General features: G+C 36.2%; 1 protein-coding gene across 2 annotated transcripts in view; it reads right to left on the reverse strand.

The window, feature by feature from the left end:
* Nucleotides 1-21,163, reverse strand: part of TBC1D22A (TBC1 domain family member 22A) — a 188,521-nt gene that overhangs the window by 36,762 nt on the left and 130,596 nt on the right. The window lies entirely within an intron of this gene.

A 21,163-nucleotide genomic window follows, 5' to 3' on the forward strand; every position in this document is an offset into this window, starting at 1 on the left:
TAAGAGTCGTGCCTCTGACTTTGTCAGACGTACCACCGGGAACACATTGTTAACTAAAGCGCTAAACTATTACTTTGAGCTCAACTTTTGTAGACAGCGCATTTACCAATGGCAATGCCGAATCTGTGACACCTGTCACTTGAATAAATTACCTGTTGGTTCAACTTGCAAAACTGCTTCAGTGAATGTCCTTGGCGAGGCTCTGACAGGCAAAGGTTGAATCTGAGAAGTGGCTCCACACGTAACCCTTTAGACATAAACCACTGACCATGTCTGGGACCAGGAGTAGATCCAACCGCACCTAGACTCTCCTCTAAAAGAGAGTTTGGAACGCAAGGGGGTCTGCTCTGAACCTCGTGACTCAACGTGAGGGCTCTCCTTTTGCTGCTTATCAGACTCCCCTTACCCCCTTTAATGCGACATCATTGTAACACAAAACATTTACAACTCAGATTTGTATCCAGATCTGCAGCTTTCTGTCCTAGTTCAAGTCAGCAGGTTCAGTCACTTTATAAAACTCCCCTTAGACATTAAAATTTTATAAGTATACCTGAGAGTTTAGAAAAATTAAAAGACTTCACTAAGATTTCTCATATTACCAAATTAATCTTAGGTTTTATTTTCTATACCACTGAGAACTGAAAAAATAATTATGATATTTAATTATCAATGTGATGACTGTGAACAGTCATACATAAAATCACATTAAAATAACATTTAAAAATAATAATTACAAAATTAAGCTACATAATCTGACAAATGTAGGAATACTTAAATGCTGATATCTAAATAATTTATGATCTAATTGTAGCACTTTAAAAGTATAGCAATTTTTTTTCCATATTCTCTACTTGCCATTTCAAAACTGCAGCTTACTCTTTAGAAAAATACTGTGTTCTGCTCAAGTAAAGTGAACTGAAACAACTTCTTCTGTAAAACATAACATGATAAAATATCTATTTCATTGCTATTTAATCGAGCAGAGCACAGTATTTAAAGTATTCCACACACCACCTGTAGCAGTGCAACAAAGCAACCTCCTTGTTACCACAACTGGAGAAGGAAAAATATTTTCCTCCTTCTACTTGTCCTTCTCCTCTACCTTTGACTGATAAAAGTGCACAGTGTACTACAAGCAGTTGGTACAAACACCATTTTAACAGCTACAGAAACTACAGATTATCCTGTACAACAAATTGGTCAGAGTCAAGATAAGAGATAATGTCAATTACTTGCAGGGAAGTTTGAAGTTTAAAAGTGTAGCTGGAACTGAATATAGGAATTAGTTAATTTTGGAACTAGAAAAGGAAGATTATGATTATAAAACCCCGAGATACTTTTCCCACTCCAGGAAAACACTCTACTTGAATAACATAACTTCAATAACATTGTAAAATCCCAGGACAGAGAAAGCATATGGCAATTTTAGACTTCTCTCTAGAATTTGTCTTAATCATAAACATCAAATTAAAGTCCAATTTACAGTATTAGAGTTTTACAGAATCATGTACTCACTACCATCCTCCTGAAAAATCCATATCTTATATTTTAGTGTTGGCATTTCTCTTGGGATGAAAAGTTAACATAGATAAAAGCATAAAATGGTATCTCACGCAGACACACTTGTAAGCAAAACGCTGCTACCATTTATACCAGACGCTATTGTGGCAATATTTAAATAATCAAACACAACTCTAAAAAATGCAGAAAGCCTATTCTAAGAAAACAACCCTCCTGCTACTTTATTGTGTAAATAAATTTACAGAACATGCAGTATTTTTTTAAACTCAGCCTTGGATAATTTTTTATAACGTTTTATTTCTAAAGCGAGAAAAAATATTTAAAAATGTTTTAGATTAACTATAGAAAGAGTACATGTGGTCCATTTTTTCTCAACACTGAACTGCAACCATTTTCTAACTTTTAAACTTGAATTCTAAAAATGTCCTTTCAAGTAGTGGCTATTAATCATACATTAAACTTTTCCATTATTTCAGAATACACAACATAATCTAACAAAGGTGACAACCTTTCTTCAGATTTGGAAGACAAACAGGGCAGTAATGTCATGAAAACAGACTGCGTTTAAGACTATGTCAACAGTCTGTACAACAAAAACTCAACACATCTTCCAGCCCACCCTGAAGTATGTGTTGCCACTGGTGAAGATTTTCTGGCATAGTGAGCACCAGCTCAGTTCACCATTACCCTGTGAACCATGATCTGTGTTTAGATCCACTTCAAAGCATGGGTAACCGAAGAGCACTGCACCAGCCTGAGCATTTGCAGTCAAACAGGAATGCAGGGAAGAAGAAAAATGGTGGTTACAAGATGGAGGTAAACAAAGCTGGGCTGAGACTGCTGAACAGATAAAGAAAAGTACGGAAATACTGCTGAGGGTGGATTAGAAAGAGGAAGACTATTTTTGCAGATGAATAAGTAGGAAGACCAAATAATCTGTGGGCAGGAAAATTTCATTTAAAATAATAATAATCAGGATACTTTACGTATTGCATCATTTATTATCCTACCTGAATATAATAAGGCTTTACACTTCTTTACATGACATGAGTAAGAAAGCAGGAACTAAAAGGAACTTAGTTTGGTATTAATATCTACTAATCCTCCTTTCTTCTCCTCACTCCTCCAACATTATGTAAGTTCTTGACAAGCACTGGGGAGAAGAGGGCAGGATTAAAGAAATCTCTCTGAAAGCAGTATTCTAACTTTCAAAGCCAATTTGCAGTAGCTGTTGCCAAAATTGCTTATTTTGTTTTCTCTTACATTGATTCACAAAACAGTATTACATAGGTAGTCAAATTAGATCATCAGACTGTTCTTTTTTCTGATGATAACCTAAGATTCTGATTTCAAGCCCAAGAATTATCACATATTCTATCATCACAGAATAAAGAAAATTGTTCGAGATCCAGGAAGTCAAGGTAAGTGACTTAAAAAAAATTAAAAGCAAAAAAACCCAGAACTACAATATTGGAAATTGAAAATGTTTTTGAGGAATTACAGAAAAAAATATCTGGAAGTATTTAAGAACCTGTACTTTTTCTTGAGATTTTTCTGTTCAACTTTTTATTTCCCCAATACAATTTTCTTCACCTCTTTTAAATGAAACCAAATAGGTTTAAATATGCAATTTATTAGAGAAAAAATGCATATGCCCCTATAGATTTAAAAATTCATCATGCTTCAGAGATAAGTCAGGCTACAAAGTATTTCCAATGGATAGTTTTAGACAGTTTTGGAAATTGAGTAAACAGCTAATGCATAATGGCCTTCTCTAACACCTGCTACCTATTATAGTTTTCCATTTGTAGCTTTTGAAGTTACAAACAGTTTGATCTCTAAATGCACAGAAATGCAGACTACCAGCTAAAAGCTGTTTAAAATCAAATATAAACAATAACCTTGATTTAAATATTTTAGCCAAAGATCTCAAGACAGATGTACACCCTTCCAGAAGACTTATTCTGAACATGTTACAGACGACTCAGAGCACATTATCTAAGAACCATCTGTCATGATCAATAAAAATCATTTAGACTGTTAACATCACAAATCTCTCATTGCCCTGCAAATGCTGGATCTCCTCTGCCGCTGAAATGAAAGGCATTCTTTATACTGCACTCTCCAAACTTCTTGAATTAGACAATCACTGAAAGAATGCAAATTCTGTGGTACGACGAGACTGATTATTGTCTCGTCAGCGATTAGTTTAACCTGCCTCCTATACTACGGATACTTCAACGTTTATGGAGGGTAACATCTCATGGTGTTATTTTTGTTGATAGAGTAAACATACTAAGTGATTACTTTTGAAGTACCCGGAATGATTAAAGCAATGAAATTGCACCAGGGTGAGGTATTGAACCACTACATTTCACGCTCAGATAATGGCTCAGATGCAAGGACTTCCAAACACTTTATGATTACAGATGAGTAAAACAACTTCAAGCAACCCAGTTTTTGTTATATTACAAAATAGTTTAGCTTTGAAAAGGTTTAAGTAATTTTTCCAAAAATATGCAAACAATCTATGGCAGAAAAAGAGAAAGCAGCCAGCACAGGATCATCATGGAAAGTGAGAAGTGTTGGCTGCGCCTCCAAGATCTGCGTTTTCCATCAGCCAGGAGCTCCGACTTCCTAAGCATAGACTCAATCCACTGTTGAAACTGAGACGCAGTTTTGAGTCTGAGTTCCAGTCCGAAAGCAACACAGCATGAGCACACCACGGAGAGGTCTATCAGGGTAACTACCCTGTCACCAGGAATGACCAACAGCAGATGACTAAGAGTGTAAGAGTGCAAGCATCTAGCAGTACCTCTGCAGAAAACTCTTCCAACTTGCAATGATTTCCTGCACAGATATGTCCTTGCACAAGCTGTAGAACACATCCATTTAATAGATGTTAATAGATTTGTCTTTACTTATCCACCCAAAGCTTTTTGCAGCTGTAAACTTTTTTGGTAATCACAAAATCCTGTGGCAAAGAATTCCAAACCACAGGTGTGTGCTATACAGCATGTCTGTTTGAAACCCAACTCCTGCTCTTTTCATTCAAAGTTGTTCAGTGATTGCACTGAATGAGTATGAACAACCACTTCCCTATTCACTTTCTTCAGTCCCTTCATCCTTCCCTCTCATTTGCAGACTAGATTTTTTTTTGCCTATCCCACTGTTCCTCACCAGATCCACCACCTTTGCTTAGCCTTCTTAAGCATCCTTTCCTGTGCTTTTCTGCTTATGAAATAAAGTCTGAACTGTATACAGCATGTAAGATGCAGAAAGAACATAACTCTCATAGATGCTTATTTTGATGCATTTGATGATTTGAGATATTTTGTTCTCCTTTCCTTTCTCAGTAATTCATAGTGTTTGATTTTTTTTTTTTTCTTTTCTTTCCTGACTGCTACTGAGCTCGTATTTCCCTCATGTGCTTGAATGTAGAAAGCTAACTTGAAGCCCATAGCTATACCGGTAAACTTAGGATTGTTCCAAACACACACAAACAATATCACTTTATATTTGTCCATGCGGAATTTCACCTGTCATTTACTGCCTGGTTGTTTACAGTAACACAAAGTCCTGCAACTCCTTGCTGTCAGCCTCTGATCTTTACTACTCTGAACAACACGGTGTTGTCAGAAAACTTTGCTGGCTCACGCCCGTATCCCTTTTCCAATCACTTCAGCAGAAACAGCTAAAGCCTCATCACAAATTGTAAAAGAATTACATGCGATTTCCTTCAATTTTGAAACCTGCCTGCTTGTTTACACCACCTGTTTTCTACCTTTCAGACAGTTATTATCCATACGAGGGCATTCCCTTTAATTCCACAGCCGTGTTTTTTCTTTAATAACCCTTAGTGAAGAACCTTCTTCTCTGTTTTCAGCCATCTCAGTAGGCTACATCAACCTGGTGCATATGTTCACAGGCTCTTAAAGCTTTGCAAGGTGTGAATTCTCACTACAAAAATCACGACAACACTTACTTAAAATGTCATATGTACTCACAGTGAAAGAACATTATGATTAAGTTTAGAGAACGCTGTATTGCAGTCATCTAAATCTTGTCATTCTAAAAGCTAATGGAACACTTCAAGAATCACAACTATTTTCATTGTGCATAGAAGCCTACCAACTCATGTAGGATCACAACCTTCTTCTGCCCAGCAGTTTTACAATCAGTTATGTAATTAGATGCTGATTATTCAGTGGTGCTAAAAATTTAAATTTTAGTCATGATACATGTTAAAGTATTTTATAATTATACATAAAAATATCTATTAGCTTTTTTCTTGAGTTAGCACATTTTGGATTGTCTTTTATCATTGTTTTTGTTTCATCACGACTACTCCCCCAAGGGGATGATTCTAAAAGCAGTAAGTGACCAACAGCACTTGTCTAAGCTGAATCTAATCTGACAATAAACACAGCAACAAAGTTGGATCATTTATGCTTAAAGAAAACAAACAAAAAAACCCAACAAAAACCAACCTTATTTATGGGCAAGGTCTACAAGTAGCTGTTTCTAATCCAAATGTCCATCAATTAAGATGAAAATTTATGGGTTGGTTTGATCTTGTCATTAAAAACAAATCTGATCCAAACACATTTCACAGCATTTTAAAATCTGTAATAGAAAATAATATTTTCAGGTCATCACAGCAAGCTAGAAGTATCTGTCACAGCCAAAACATCATGTAAAAATTACAATCTCAACCCTTAATGGTCACTGTAAGTCCCTTATAGAAGAGCTGTTTAAAAAAACCCCAAACTTTACAAAAACTGTGTTCACGTTTCTTATTTCTGCTAGGAACATTGGAAAAAATTATTTCTCTTACAATGTTCAATTAGATTTGGCAGATTTATGCTGAAAACTGGGTGAAGATCAGTTTTCATAACAATTCAGTAGCTGGCCTCTCTGGTCTAGTCAACAACAACTTGGCAAGAGTTCCCAAAAGATGACTTGTGATATAAACCTTTGTTGCAAAATCCCAGCCACACGGAACATAGACCATTGCTTGAATTTTTTTGCTCTGTGAGAATGCTCCATATGGCCTGCAAAATTCATGGTGAGACTACTAATCAATATCAAATATAAATGGATGCTACTGGTAACTACTATTTACTTGATTTATCCAGTTATATTTATAAAGAAACTGCTAATAAAAATGGCATTTAGGCAACGCCATTCTGTCTTCACTATGCTGAAAATGATCAGAAGGATTTCCATTCGGTGTAAGGCAAGCAGCTTGCAGATTAGATGTATTCCATTAATCATTTAGTTTTAAGAAGCATCTTTTATACAATTTTCCACATTAGCCTGTGGAGTTTAAGTTACTGCCTGCTTCACTTGCTAGTATGTTCAACTCAAATAGAATAAAAACCAACTAACTTCAAGTGTGTATTCGACTTCTTTGTCCCAGCTTTTCCAGAATTAAACTGTGGTGAAAAAAATTCAATGTTTCTCATTTGGTTCATTTAAATAATTCATCATGAGGTTTTTCAAGAGTTCAGCATGACTAGGATGTCAAGTCGATTCTCACTTGATGAGGCGCCTTCACATCTAATACCGAGATGTGTTTATCTGTTATAGTTATTTAGTGATTTATTACCTCCACATACAGTATAGGTGCTAGATCTCAGCAAAGCAATGGAGCTTCTTGTGCAACTCCCTTATAGTCCTTTATTGCTGAATTGGGTATTCAGAAGAAAGTGGAACAAGGCAGTTTTCTTGGAGAATGCCTTTGACATAAATGCAAGGAGACACTGAACTCTACACAGGGAGAACAATCACATTTTGCAACATCTATTTCCAATTTAACTTTGAAAAGAACCTAGCAATGCATGGAAAAATTATGCATACTGAACCTATCAGAAAGTTTATTGATTTCTTTTCTGTAATTTCCCATGTTAATAAGCCGTTTGTCATCTGCGGTGAAGAGTGACCATTAGTTGCTCTTCGTAACTCGAGAAAATATTACTTAACCTGCTGCTTTGAATTTCTACAAAGCAGAAGGCAAACAACTTCCATTTTACCTACTAGTTATGGCTAGGCAGAACACGGCCAGAACAGGGACGTGGCAAAGTCAGTATGAATTCTAGCAGTGATAATCAATCACTGCGATTTTAGCTAACAACAAACAATGTAATGGGGAGGGATGAGACATAAAACCCCAATCTAATATACATATTTATGGTTCCTCCATTAGAAAAAAAAAATATTTTCTGCAAGTTTTTCTTCCATGTAAGTATTTAATATGAAAAACTCCTAACTTGTTTGGAGACTAGAACACAAGAATCAATGGAACCACCCCAAGCTCGTTTCAGTGCATTAACAGATAACAACCACGTAACATTGTAAGTCCTCAACAGTAACAGTGGATAATTTACACTGTTTATGTTTCAGAAAGTGGTTGATTATTTACAACTATATTTTCCTTTGTTCACCAGAGTTTATGTATTAAAGAACAAAGTATTTTGTTTAGAGCCATTAATATGGTACCTAATTATCTTACCAAGCCATGACGCAGTGTAATTTCTTAAAGTAAAGAATCTAATTAACACTGAGCATCACTATGCCCTTTACTCACTCGAACAGCAGGAAACACAAGTATACAATGCATTCTGTTTCTTGCATCACTATAAAGCTGAAGCATACACTTCCCTAGATCCCTCAGTCTCACGTATTTTCATCAGGAAAAGGTTTAGGCAGACAAATGACACCAGATGAGCAGATGACACCAGCAACAGGCTTTTCAAAAATGTGTACATGCTTGAAAAGTCTAACCCTCTAGTTATTTCCCAGGAAATTCATTTTGAATCTTTAATTTACTCAGATGCCCCCCACCACAACTGAAAACCCCTCTTGCATGAGAGAAGTTATGGAAGTACTGACTGAGCTGTTATCGAAAGATGAGGAGCAGTAAGATGAGCATAAAACCAAAAGCAACAGACTAGTTGGCCTCCCCAGCACAGGTGAAGAAAACATTTTCCAAAAGCTGCAGGCTATTTCTTTTTCAATAGGTCATATGGCAGATTTGAGTGAAAGCCGCCAGACAAAACGTTTTTCAAGACATGCACATTTGGGATACCAAAATATAAATCTCATCTTTCTTTCATCTACATTCAATGACAGAAAGAACATTTATTTGCAAAGGCTTCTTTTATTTTAAGCTAGGCTTAAAGTTAGGCTTCAATTATTCAGACATGATTGTCCAGCTGGAAAGAAACTTGTTTTGAAATTTCCTTCTAATTAAGACCCTATTCATTCTATCTGAAATCACTAATTTAATTTGAACTTAAAAATTTAAATTCTTTCTCAAGTAGTGACTTCACAACAATTAGTTGCCCAAAACTGTGGTTGAAAAAACCAAATCTGTATAATACCAAAACCGCTTATTCACAGAATTCTACTTAACAATATGATCTACCTTACAAAGCACACAGTCATTAGTAAAAATATGCTGCAAGTGATTTAATTCAGAGGAACTCTGCTGTAAGGTAAAATATTTTTTACATAAATGTTAACCGGCTTTAAGCAGACTACTGATTTGAAACAAGGGCAGGCACCATTGACTGAAGCAGAATATGACAACTGTTCCACCTGTATGCAGAACCTCAGCAGATCATGTGACTCCAAACCCCATCATACTTCCTCAGCAACCTGCTTTTAAAAGGCAAATGAGCACAAACAAGCAGGATGACTAATATTTACTAAACTAATTCCCAGTTTCACCTTTTGAATTTCTAAACTATTTACCTCATGTATCATTTTAATTATTTTTGTAGTTCATTCCCAGAGAACCTTGATGCTGGAAAATTAATTACGGGACACAACAGAAGAACTGTCAGCATTGTTTAAACACAATTTCAGCACTGGCCTCATTTACATGTATCTCTTTATTCTAAACAATGGGACTGCTGAATTTTTCCGTATGAAATTGTTAGTTCATTAAAAAGAGCACAATGATATCCTTTTCTGCAGATATTCATCAGTTATCACATTTTGCTGAAATACATAAGCCATGCTCAAGACAACCATGAGAGCTTTTAGTCCCCAGATTTCAAAGATACTGAAACAAATGTATAATAGTTCTATAATTGTTTAATTATTTGGCTTTAGCTTTATCATATTATTAGCTTTAATGAAAATTATTAAATTATTCAAAGCAGACCTATGAAAAATAAAGTGTTAGCTTAACACTTCACAATTGAAAAAATAATTTGAACTGTACAAAGACAAATCACATATTTATACTGAAAGACAAAAACAACATCTAAATAACAGTATAAAAAACTAATAGTTGCTTATCCCAACTTCTGAGCAAAAAACAAGTATATGCTTACTGACACACTGCCAATATGTCAATCAAAGATATCCTCTCACTGAGTACATTTCAGGTCACGTTATGTCAGTTCTAGATATGGAGACATGGAGGCTTACATGTGTGCCTTATTGGACAGAAGTTGGTATTCTGACCGCAATGAATGCTTAAATGAAATATTACTGGTTATTTGAGTAAAACATATTAAGAAATTTGACAGAGACATTACTGAATTCTGGATCAGTGAATAGAAATTCTACAATCCTCAAATTCCTACATATGTAAAATGAAAGGATGATTACATCAATGTAATATGTAAATGTTTTGTGAAGATTTCTTACTAGAAACTGAATATGAAATGACATTTATACAAAACCTTGTGTGGTCCAAGAAAGACCTATTTTCTTAATAATAACATCTGAATTTTCAAGCAAACTATTCCAGTGACTCTTTCTTTCAAGGAACACAGCATAAGAACTGAGAATGAACACCTATGTGTATCACATTCAGTCACGTTTTCCAACAGGTGATCTTTTTGACTAAGATGATAAATGGATAGGATAGCAGAAACAGAAGTACCAAAAAGGTATTTAGTAATAAGCATGAGCTACTGCCTTCCCTTCCTGTTTTCCAAGCTAATCTTCCCAAGCTTAGTCATGACAGAGTCAAGTGATGACACAGATTCAAGAACACTGACCAAGTTTCTAGCACAACCATCATAAATATACTCAAGATACACCACCAGCTTTTTTCATCCCGTTCTCTCATCATTAAACCACATTACATTCTACAAACCAGCAACAAAATCCTTAATTTCTGATCACCAGTGTTCCTCTACAGACTAGGAAATAGTTGGAACTGGTATTTTCCTCCAGTTGCTGGCCTGCAAGAATTTTAACACTTATTCACGAAAATACTGCTCCCTTGCAGAGCAACATTATCTGAATCAGTCTATGAGTCTCTACTTCGGGATGGCAATTGGGCTGAATGTTCAATCTTGTCTCATGAAGATGATCTAATTGCACCAAGCTTTTTGTGACCATATGACTGCTTAACAATACTCCTTGGCCTGCATGCTTTACATTTCATTCAGCTTCTATTAAAACTAACATACTAATAATGCCACAGAAACTGAAGTAGGCAGCTGAAGAACACAGCAGCATCTTCACTGATTAAAGAGAAGAAAAAGCACAACTTCTGAAAACATTATTCAGCTGCTCTTCAGCTACGTCCGGCACACAGGCTCTTTAGTTGTGGTTCTGCAAAATGGTTGCTTCATGGAAGGGCTGATGTCAAAAGCAACTGAAAAGTCAACACCATTACTCATTCCCAGTCTCTGAAAACTGCTACTCGCTCAATACCACAGCTGGAAATGTTCATAATGCATGCATTTTAATTAAATTCATTAGATACTTGATAAGTATTGCCAGGACCTGGATCTCGTCTGGCTGAATAAGATAAGCTGCTTCTTACCTAAATAGTTAACACAAAAGACTCCCCAAAACACTGACCAACAAAACACTCTTCAGATCACTTCTGTTCCCATCCACCAACTGGCTAGCACAGAAAAAGAATAACAGTGATGACTGGGTGCAGCTTTGCTGAATTCCCGTCAGAATGAGAAACTACATCAACTAACCATAATTGACTTGATCTGCTTCAACAAAAATACCTCCTGTGAGTAATATCATTGTTCTGAAGGTGCTAACGACTCAGTGGATGCCAAAGCCTGCTCAGTACTTCAATCTCTCTCACAACATTGAATCGAGGTAAGATCTTTGAATTTCAATCTTCACAAAATGCTGAAAATCGAAACCTGGTGGACAGCAGAACAATCAAGTCAAAGTCTGCACTAATAATGACTCCTCACACCGGATCACTGATTGAAGACTGCGGCAGGAAAAAAAAAAAAAGACTTCTGTGGGAACAGCAACACACCCGTAGAGTTGGTGCAATCTGCTTTATCAAGGTTCTCTAGAGGGTAATTCTGATGCTACAACTCTCATCTCTGAGAACTAAAGGTCTGCCTTGACCCTGAGAGCCCCGAGCAATTACAAGGCAGTAATACTCTCATACTTTTCTCCAGCTGAGGTGTATCATACACTAAACCTCAACGCCCTCCTATGTATAGAGACCGCAATTGCTTTGCTGAAGGAAAAGCTTCTACAAGAATGTCCTATAGGAGTGTAAAGGAAGAAAAAAGTGGCAGAAAGTGAGGGAAATTTTAAGATATTACTCCTTGCATACAACTTAATTCTAAAATTATCATTAATGTGTTGTTTGGGTTTTTCTCTGTACAGTCTTACTCCATTACAGATACAGCACAGCTGAGTAGCTTGAAAAGCCCTTGCTCTGCAACAGCTTCTTCCATACTGACAGCCTGAGGTGACCAGCACAGTTTCATGTTTTTCACACTTGACACGACATTACCAGAGTTTAAAGTTTAAGTTATTCAAATCTCTTATTGCTGTCAATAAACATGGCTTGCTTTTTTCTTTCCCCAGCTTTTGCGAGCATTTCTCCACTAATCCATGTTGACATTTAAAGGGCTGAGTCGTCAGTACCGGTATCTTGAGACACTTCCAACACAGGACAAAGCGAGCAAGAGTGCCCTAATCACAGCCTTGAGCAGCTCAAAATGGGAGGACAGGTTTGATCCAGCTTTTTGGCTGAACTTTCTGGCTGAAGGCAGACTCTTCAGCTGCAATTCACAGTTAACAACTAGTGTGGTACTTCTGCAAATTCCTTAATCAAGAACTATTGACCAAATAATGTAAAAGCACAGTCCTAGTCCTACTGATACAATCTGGGCACCGCATACTGCATTAGATTCCTAAACATCGCTCAAAATTTTCAGAAGTATTTTACAATTTATTTTATTCAAGCCTTCAAAAGAGTGCCTACTGAGGTTATAAATTACTCTTACTGGATTTTACTATTATAAAAGAAAAAAATTATACCTCCCTATCATTTTCTTCAATTTTCTTTTATTAAGTTGTAACAAGCAACAAAAAGACAATCAAAAAAAAATCATGTTGCCAGGCTTCAGGACAAATTTCATCCACAAAAGAATTGGAAAGGAACAAATATTTGGCAAAATAACAATTCAGCCTCTAGAAAATTTGAACAAACAGAACAAAATATTATCTACCCAAACTGTGAACTAAAACAATAGATTTATCTCTTAATAGATATATCATCAAAATGTAACTTTTTACTGCATCTGTCCTGCAGCTTTATAATATTTTTCAAATGAATTAAACAGATTTTTCCCACATGATTTTGCTTACAGCAACGAAGAATGAAGACTCTGAACTTCAAGCTTTAAAATCTGAGTAGAATATACCCCAAAATGTCAGAAAGAAGGTCAAGCTGTGTGTTCAAACATAAATTTAAGTTCATACCAATATTTTACTATCTCAGATACCATTTAAACTGCAAATATAGCTTCATTTGGTACCTAGCTACAAGATTTTTGACACAGCTTACTCATCCCCAGTTACTTTGTGTATATTGTTATTCCTTGATTCCCAGACCCCCTAAATTAATATCAAAATGGTAAAGTATGTAGAAAAAATAAATAAAAAATAAAACACATTTACTGCGGTTAGATATTTCATACCTTAAAAAACCTGCATGCAGAGATTTTATGATGACCAATACCAATCATCCACTACCACTTCAGGAAACTGTTTTCTGTAGATGTTATTTTTCAGGCTGGTGTTAAAACACCAGCATAAAATCTCTGCAGTTACAGAATGGCTCTGTGGAAAGAGGAAGCTCACCGCATACTGACAGTCTGTAGCTCATTCCACGCAAGACGGAGACAGCACAGGAAGAAACCTGCACTAACTAACCAACGTGCATTGCAACATGAGCTGCAAAACAAAGAAATCAGCTCACACAGAGTTCTACTGAAGGTTTACATGCTGAAGAGATTCCCAGAGCCACGCAGAAACTGCTTGGCCAGACACAGGGACAGAAATAGCGGTGTCAAACAATTAACTGATTCCAGAAGTTTTACAGTTCTCAGGACTAGCGATGAGCTACTGAAGACGGATCCCTGACACCTTTCAAGAATCTACATTTGTCACATAACTTTCAGACATCAAGGACTATCATGAACATTTCTAGGGCTGTTTATTTTTCATGTTACCTCAATAAACCGTGGCTAGTCTTGGCTGTGAAAAGCCTCTGCATCCCTGGGGTCTTTAACTATAAACCAAATTAATACTCATTTCTGAAAAACGACAAGGTGCTGCTACTATGGAGACAGGCGGGAAGCAAAGGTTGTCACGTGCTGCTCATTGAGAGCCTACAGGGATCCAAACTGCAGCATTCTGTTTCCATGAAGGGTATATGACCAGAGACAAAGAGAATTTAAAACAAAAAGAAAAAAATAAGTCATAGCTCAGTTCAAATAAAAGAAATGAAGAATGCATGTGTAATGAAACAGGACTCAATACCACAGGGGAAGGGAATCCACAAGTCAGAAAATCAAAAACCCCTTTACTACACCCCTAATTTACATAGAAGATATTCAGAGATTATATAAATAATCACACTTAACACTTAATAAAAATATACTGCAATCATGCAAACATTTCATCTGCACTGACATATTTAACTTCAAAAAGTGATATAGTATCATGTAACAAAATGCATTTCAAATCATATCTTATGGAAATCTCAACAAAATCAAAATTTTAATTATGAAAATGTTTTATTAAAAAGCAGGTATTGGATTATTTCAGAGTAAAACAACATCAGATCATACCCATAAAAGCCATTTTTCTTGAAATATTAAAATGAAGTTAAAACATAAGAGACAACTTTCCTCTATCTGCTATCTCAGCTTTAAAAAAGTATCATTAACGAAAGTTGTTTATACCTTTCAGAAAGGACAAATTGATTTGTTTTCCCCACTAACATACTACTTTTCCACAGGTTTGATAAATTACTACAAACAAAGAATTAATCTAGTTAGAAAGAAGAAAAACATGTTTATTAACAAACAGGAAGACTATTAGAACTTAAAGTCTCAATCATGAAAATGCTACTGTTGATTTTGTGAAAAGGTATTTGAGCACAACGTATATTTTTCAGCTACATCAGAATTTATTAGAGGAAAATCAGTAGATATAGTTTTTGTTGAGCTGACCTGTATTTAATAATTTATACAAAACTTTCAAAAAAACTGTTATCTATTTATGGAAAGAAAAGAAAATGGTGGACTGTTGACGTTATCCAAAATTTTCATCCATAACTTTTTGTAAAAGGCAAAAAAAAAGAAATGATAGTATTTAAATGAAAAGGCAAGAAAGCACAGGCGTTTCAACAATTATTTCTATGGGCCTATCTATTAGACCATGTTTCCCTTCTAATATAAACTATTTCTTTCTGCCTAGAATGCAAAACAACTGGCATTATTACTATTTCTTAGGAATGTCACTACATAAAACTTGCATTTTCAATACTATTTATTGTGTTGCATAAAAGTTCCATTAGAAACAAATTCAGAGCAAATATAAGTTGGAGGCATCATTTCCATTTATTACTTTTCATAATACCTCTTTCGTTCAGAGGTATCAACACAATCTACAGAATTATTGCCATTGTTCTCAAAGACAGATAAAGGACAAAAAAAATGTCACAGTATAGTGTCTAATTATTGTCATCTATCCAAAACAATGGAATATATATTAAAGTTATACAATACAGCATGCAGTAATCACACGGATATTTACGATGATCCAATTTAAGACTATTGTGAAAGATTGTCAGTTTGGCATGCAAATTTTCAGTTTGTGTGGGTTATATTCCTTTTCAAAAAACAGTCACCAGGAGGTCAGGATGATGCCTCCAGAAAGAAAGTGAGATCCCTTAAGAGTTTCCCTCCAGAGCAACTGAGGACATCTAGGAAGGAAAGTTCCAGTGACCACAGCGAAGACCAGAAGAAAAATGACAGCAAAGAACTGGAGGCCTGCATCAAGCAGAACCAGAAAGACTGAGAAGAGGCTCAGGAAGCGAGCAGAGTTCGACAAAAGCAATCTTGCAGAGGCTAGCCAGGGCCCCGAGGAGCTTGCGAGGATTCAGGAAGTCATTAAGGGCACAGCTACGGCAGTGTTTTGGTTTAGATTGCAAGCATTCTTTTGAAATACATTCTCAGGTACATTCATGTACTGAATCATGACTTGCATTCTAGAGTTTCGCTCCACAGATCCACTTCTATTGCACTGCACTATTTGCCAATGTAGACGCTCAAAGCTAGAAATCAAACCTGGAAGCAAACCCGCCCAACGAAGGAAGATGTACTGAACAGACACAGAGTTGCCTACAAACTCCTTTTACTTCTGCTCCCTCATAAATAGAAAGAATTTCGTGACTCGTAAAGATACTAATTGTTATAACCTCCATTTAATAAAAACCAGCCTTTAAACAATTCAGAGAGCCTTTCTGGAATGCTTTCAAGTGAAAGAGGAGGAGCTGTGTTAACCACCTCCAAGCTCAGGCCAGCCTGAGGTTTTACTGAGTATCCAGGGTCCTGTCAGAGGTAGTAGAAGTAGTTAAGAACTATCCTTTTACACCTGAAAGACTTGCTGCAAAGTTTTTGTATCTTGCATTTCCATCATCGCTTACAAGCATAACAGAAAAAAAATGAGAATCAGACTGGGAATTTGACGTAATGTTTTCCCATATACTCTCTCTCTCTCTCTGCAAGAAAATCAGACACAAAGTATTTTAGTTTCAAAAGCGTTGAGCCAAAGTAAACCATGGAAGAGTGTGCGATTTTCTCTCAGCCATCTGCTTCGTTTATAAGCAACGAATGTTCAATGTACTGCAATTAATTCAAAGACTTCAATCTGCCTCCTGTCACAAGAAAAATGAGAATGTTGCAGTGCAAAAGATGGTAAAAACCATGAAATTCCATTAATTCCTGAAGTGGCCAAACACCTTTTGACTCCAGACTAAAACAGAATATCATGCCCAACTTTCTTTGTTTTGATATCACAGAATCACAGAATGGATATTCCGAACTAGAGAATTAATACAGCCACAGCTCAAATTACTACTTAAAAATGAAGATTTCTCAGAACTTGGTAAACATTTATCACCCAATTCTTAGCACTCTGAAGTCAAATGGACACCACCACCTTCCCTCTAGCAAAGGAAAGCACAGCTAATTCATAATTATTAACACACGCTCTCTTTCATTATTCACTCTCTATAAGAAAGCAGGGACATGTACAATTGGTAGTCCAACCTCCAGCAGTAATGGTATTCATCAGTAATCTTCTTGTGAGCCTGTACAATGGCCCTACTACTTGACTTCAATCAGCTGTAAAGCTCCTTTATTCTGTTATCACATCAGTGTGAGGGAATGAATGCCAAGGATTGAATGCCCTCCTAAAGGAGCACAACCATGCTGGTAGAATAGCAATGAGCTTCAGCTGACACTGCTCAACACATTCTTTCACACTCCCTCGCTCTCGCAGAGGAATGCATGCATGACAAAAAAAAAGTATCTGTTGAGTGCAAACGCTAAGAAACATATCTACAGATTAATATACTAAATAGAGCATATAACAGTTTAATAGGAGGAGTTGGAAGTTGATATAAAGGATGCAATTAACAGACCTAACTGGCAGCAGTTGCGTTCCATTTGTCAGAAGAAAGGGATGGGCGGAATAATTATTCTACTAGTGAGAAAGATATTCAGAATCTGAGTACAGAATGTCTCATCTATTAATACTCAGTTCTCCTGAAGCTCTTTTTATTTTTGCTGATGCAAGGACCTAAGCATAGACTTGTTCTTGCTCCTCATAACAAAGAGAAGAAAACAAGAGATCCAGCTTCTAAAATCGATGACTGTAAATATTGTAAGTAGAATCTTTTGGCAGCTCAGCTTGCTTCCTCCCTGTACCGTTGACTGTTGTGCACATTGGTTTAGCCCAAAGAAGAGGTTTAGTGTGATGCAAAATCTCTACCAGTATGCCCCCAGAATCTAGACTACCATATTGACAAAGTTACCAGACAACTCAGGCAGGAAAGCGAACTGTCATTCATAATGGAATATTGCTTTTTAGGATTGACTTAGGAGTTTTTTTTATTTTACTTTTGTAATTTCAAACACCTCTTCAAGACTCCACCATGAAAGTAAGCTGTGCTTTGGCAGAAAGAACAAACAAAAGTGCATCTTTCTCGTTCAAGTACATTAGTGGATTTTCAGTAATAAACATATTATAAAATACTACCCAAAAATTTATATTTCAACGGTTAGTTACGATAAACTCCATTTTCTGACCAGCTATAAAACAGTGGTTTTCCTCTAGAAAGGTTAGTTTTACTAAATATTTTTTAAAGATTTCAATCGAAACTTTTAATAATGATACTTAAAAATGTACACAATTTTGCAAATATTAGATAGAATGGCTGAACAGAGGAAAGATATAAGAAAGCTTGGCAAACAAAATGCAGCAACTAACCTAAGAAAACTCACTCTTTTTCAGGACTTTCTCTTTTAAATCAACACTACACTGCAAGTCCATTCATTCTGTAAATCTTACACTTCATAATCTCAAAATCAATGTGTTTATGCTTCTATTTCTTTACACTCACTAAGACACTCTGATTTTGCTGCCTCAGTTAAAATTTATATATATATAGATAAACCTTCCCAGCACATGAGCTTATTTAAATTCCTGTGCTGTTCCACTAAGGATGACAAGAAAGGATGGTGCTGTAGACTGTGAAATGCCTTTGTGTTATTTGACCAGAGGAGATTATTTTAACGGTGCGCTACACTCTACAGTCCATTTCAGAGCAAACAGGAACATAGCGAAACCTCTCTGCTGTGAAGTATCTGTCAGCATCAACTCCTACTCGGAGAAGCAGAGAACAACCTTTGTGCCCCTTCTCAGGAACAAGGCATTGATGTGGCAAGTGAACAGGGCTTCTGAACACTGTTTTGAGAACATGAACTGACATCTCAGCATACTGGAGATACATTAAAACTTCACAAGTGACTCAACTGATGACATCACCTTCAGCAGCTACAATGGTCCAGTGATACAAACAGTAACTTTTCCAGTAGGAATGTTTTAAATATTACCTCCTGCACCTCTCAGCCATGCCTGTGAAAAGATCAAAACCCAGGATGGAGCTCTGCAAAACACCTTCCCTGGTGAAAGTACACAGCTAAAATCGCACCTTCAGTGGAGCTACACTTCAGCATATAGTAGTTTGGTGACACCCTTTTCCAGCAATGTGAGGATGAGAAGGCATCAAGAGAAATCAGTACAGAGGAGCTTTATTTTTTAGTACAGGTGAGCAACAAAAAAGTATCATAACTCTCATACTAATTATTTCATAACAAATAGTTATTAGCATGTGCAGGCAGTAAAACTGAATCACACCACACATGGAAAGGTGCCAGAATGATTGCTTCTAACGAGGCCAGCCATCCCCTGCCTCCTCTCACAACAGCGCGACATGGAACTGCCCAGCTCTGCCCTGCTCCCTATGCCTTGCTTAAGCTTAATTATGTCTAACGAACAGTAAAGCCAAATGAGAACAGGATCCTCCTCACAGCCAGGGGCAGAAGGAAGGAAATGAATGGCATCTGAGACATCACAAGTCCAAACCCCCCACTGACAGAAGAACAAGAAAGCACTCAAAGCTCACATTGGTTCCAGTAAATAACATTATTCAAAGAACCAGGCTGCGCCAAAGGTAGACTGCAGGACAACACATTCTTTATGAGGTAAAGACCCCTCAAGGTTGTTAACATGCTGGTTTTACACAACATCTAATGAACTCCTGGGCACCAGTTTCAGGACTAAGCATGAGATTAAGCTTGTAGATAACACAATGTGCTTTAGTAAAGACTTCTTCAGAAAGCATACTTCCACACATGCTCAACTTCACGCTTCCAAGAACTCTTTCTATATACAAAGTTTTCCAAATCAGGATTTATTTGTATTCCCAAAACAAACTAAGCAGAATCAGGGCAAAATAAAAAAAAAAAATTAAAAAAATAGTGCATCAGTGAGTAAAATATTTAGTGAAGATTTAACTCCATAAAGTCTACTTTTCTATTGAAACTAGCAGAATTTTTGGAAATAATACTAGGAAAAAACATTTCTAGAAATAAGTTGATTAATCTGGAAAAAGCTAAGGTGACAAAATACATAGAGTAGCTTAAATCATACAAATATAAATTCAAATACATATAAAAGAAAACAGATACCCATTACATTTTAATACTAAAATGAGTAATTATTAAATTCCTCATTAAAAAGTCCTTTGTGGAGAGTAAAATTTCCTACAATAAAAGCACCTGCAACATTACTCTGATTTAGTATGATTTTCTTTTAATGACCTAGACTCAGCAGTATGATGGAAATATTAATAACGTGGTATTTAGTTCTCACATAAAGAAATGAACGTGAAGAAAAACAAATTTAGAATAGTTTAAACTGACTCAGAAAGGTAAAAGAATTTTCTTAGTTTCCCTTGATTTCACAGTCAGTTCTGTACTGGGTTATGTTGCCAAGGAAGAGTAGAAAAAAAATACATTGGAAGAACAAAGGATGGCACATTTCAGAGCATAGTTTTTAAAGCAAAACAAGATTTACGTGCAAAATGCAGTTATCGATATCTAGCAAACAAACATTTTACATTTTTCTATTTAAATATGTAAATTTGCCTTCATTATCAATATTCTAAGGTAATAAATACTGTGAAGGAAAAAAGTGCTCCCTAATCCTGCATGTCCACTTCTCATTTCTTGGTATAGTTTTAGATGTTAAATGTAACGTGAAACATTGCAACTATGATGTGGGTATGAAAAAACACAGTGCCTGGCAGAAGACAAAGATCCTTCTATCACATGGAGTTTGTAAAACAATGTTCAAAATAGTACCTTTTTCAACCTTTCTAACCTTTCTAGTGTTATCCTTCTGCTCTTTAGGACAACCTACGGAACTCTCATATGATACATCTGAGAAACTTTACAAGTGACCAGTCTGCAAAAATGTAGCTGAACACCTTTTACTATGTGGAAAGTATCCAACAGTCATCAACACAGCTTCAGTGTCCCCGTATGGCTACTGTAAAAGAAACTCTAGGTAGAATAGCTTGTCTTTGACAGTTGTCAGCAGTAAGGGAAAATTCAAGGAAATGTAGGCTTTAGGTAACGTATTCCCATCCTCCAGCATCTTGGCACAGAGATTTCTTGGGCAAGATACTGGAATCTGTTTTAATACTTAATGACAGATTTTTATCTCACAAGTTTGCTTACTCACTTTCTGAATTGCT

The sequence above is a fragment of the Opisthocomus hoazin genome, chromosome 8 (genome assembly GCF_030867145.1).
Source record: "Opisthocomus hoazin isolate bOpiHoa1 chromosome 8, bOpiHoa1.hap1, whole genome shotgun sequence".
In the NCBI taxonomy this organism is placed as follows: Eukaryota; Metazoa; Chordata; class Aves; order Opisthocomiformes; family Opisthocomidae; genus Opisthocomus; species Opisthocomus hoazin.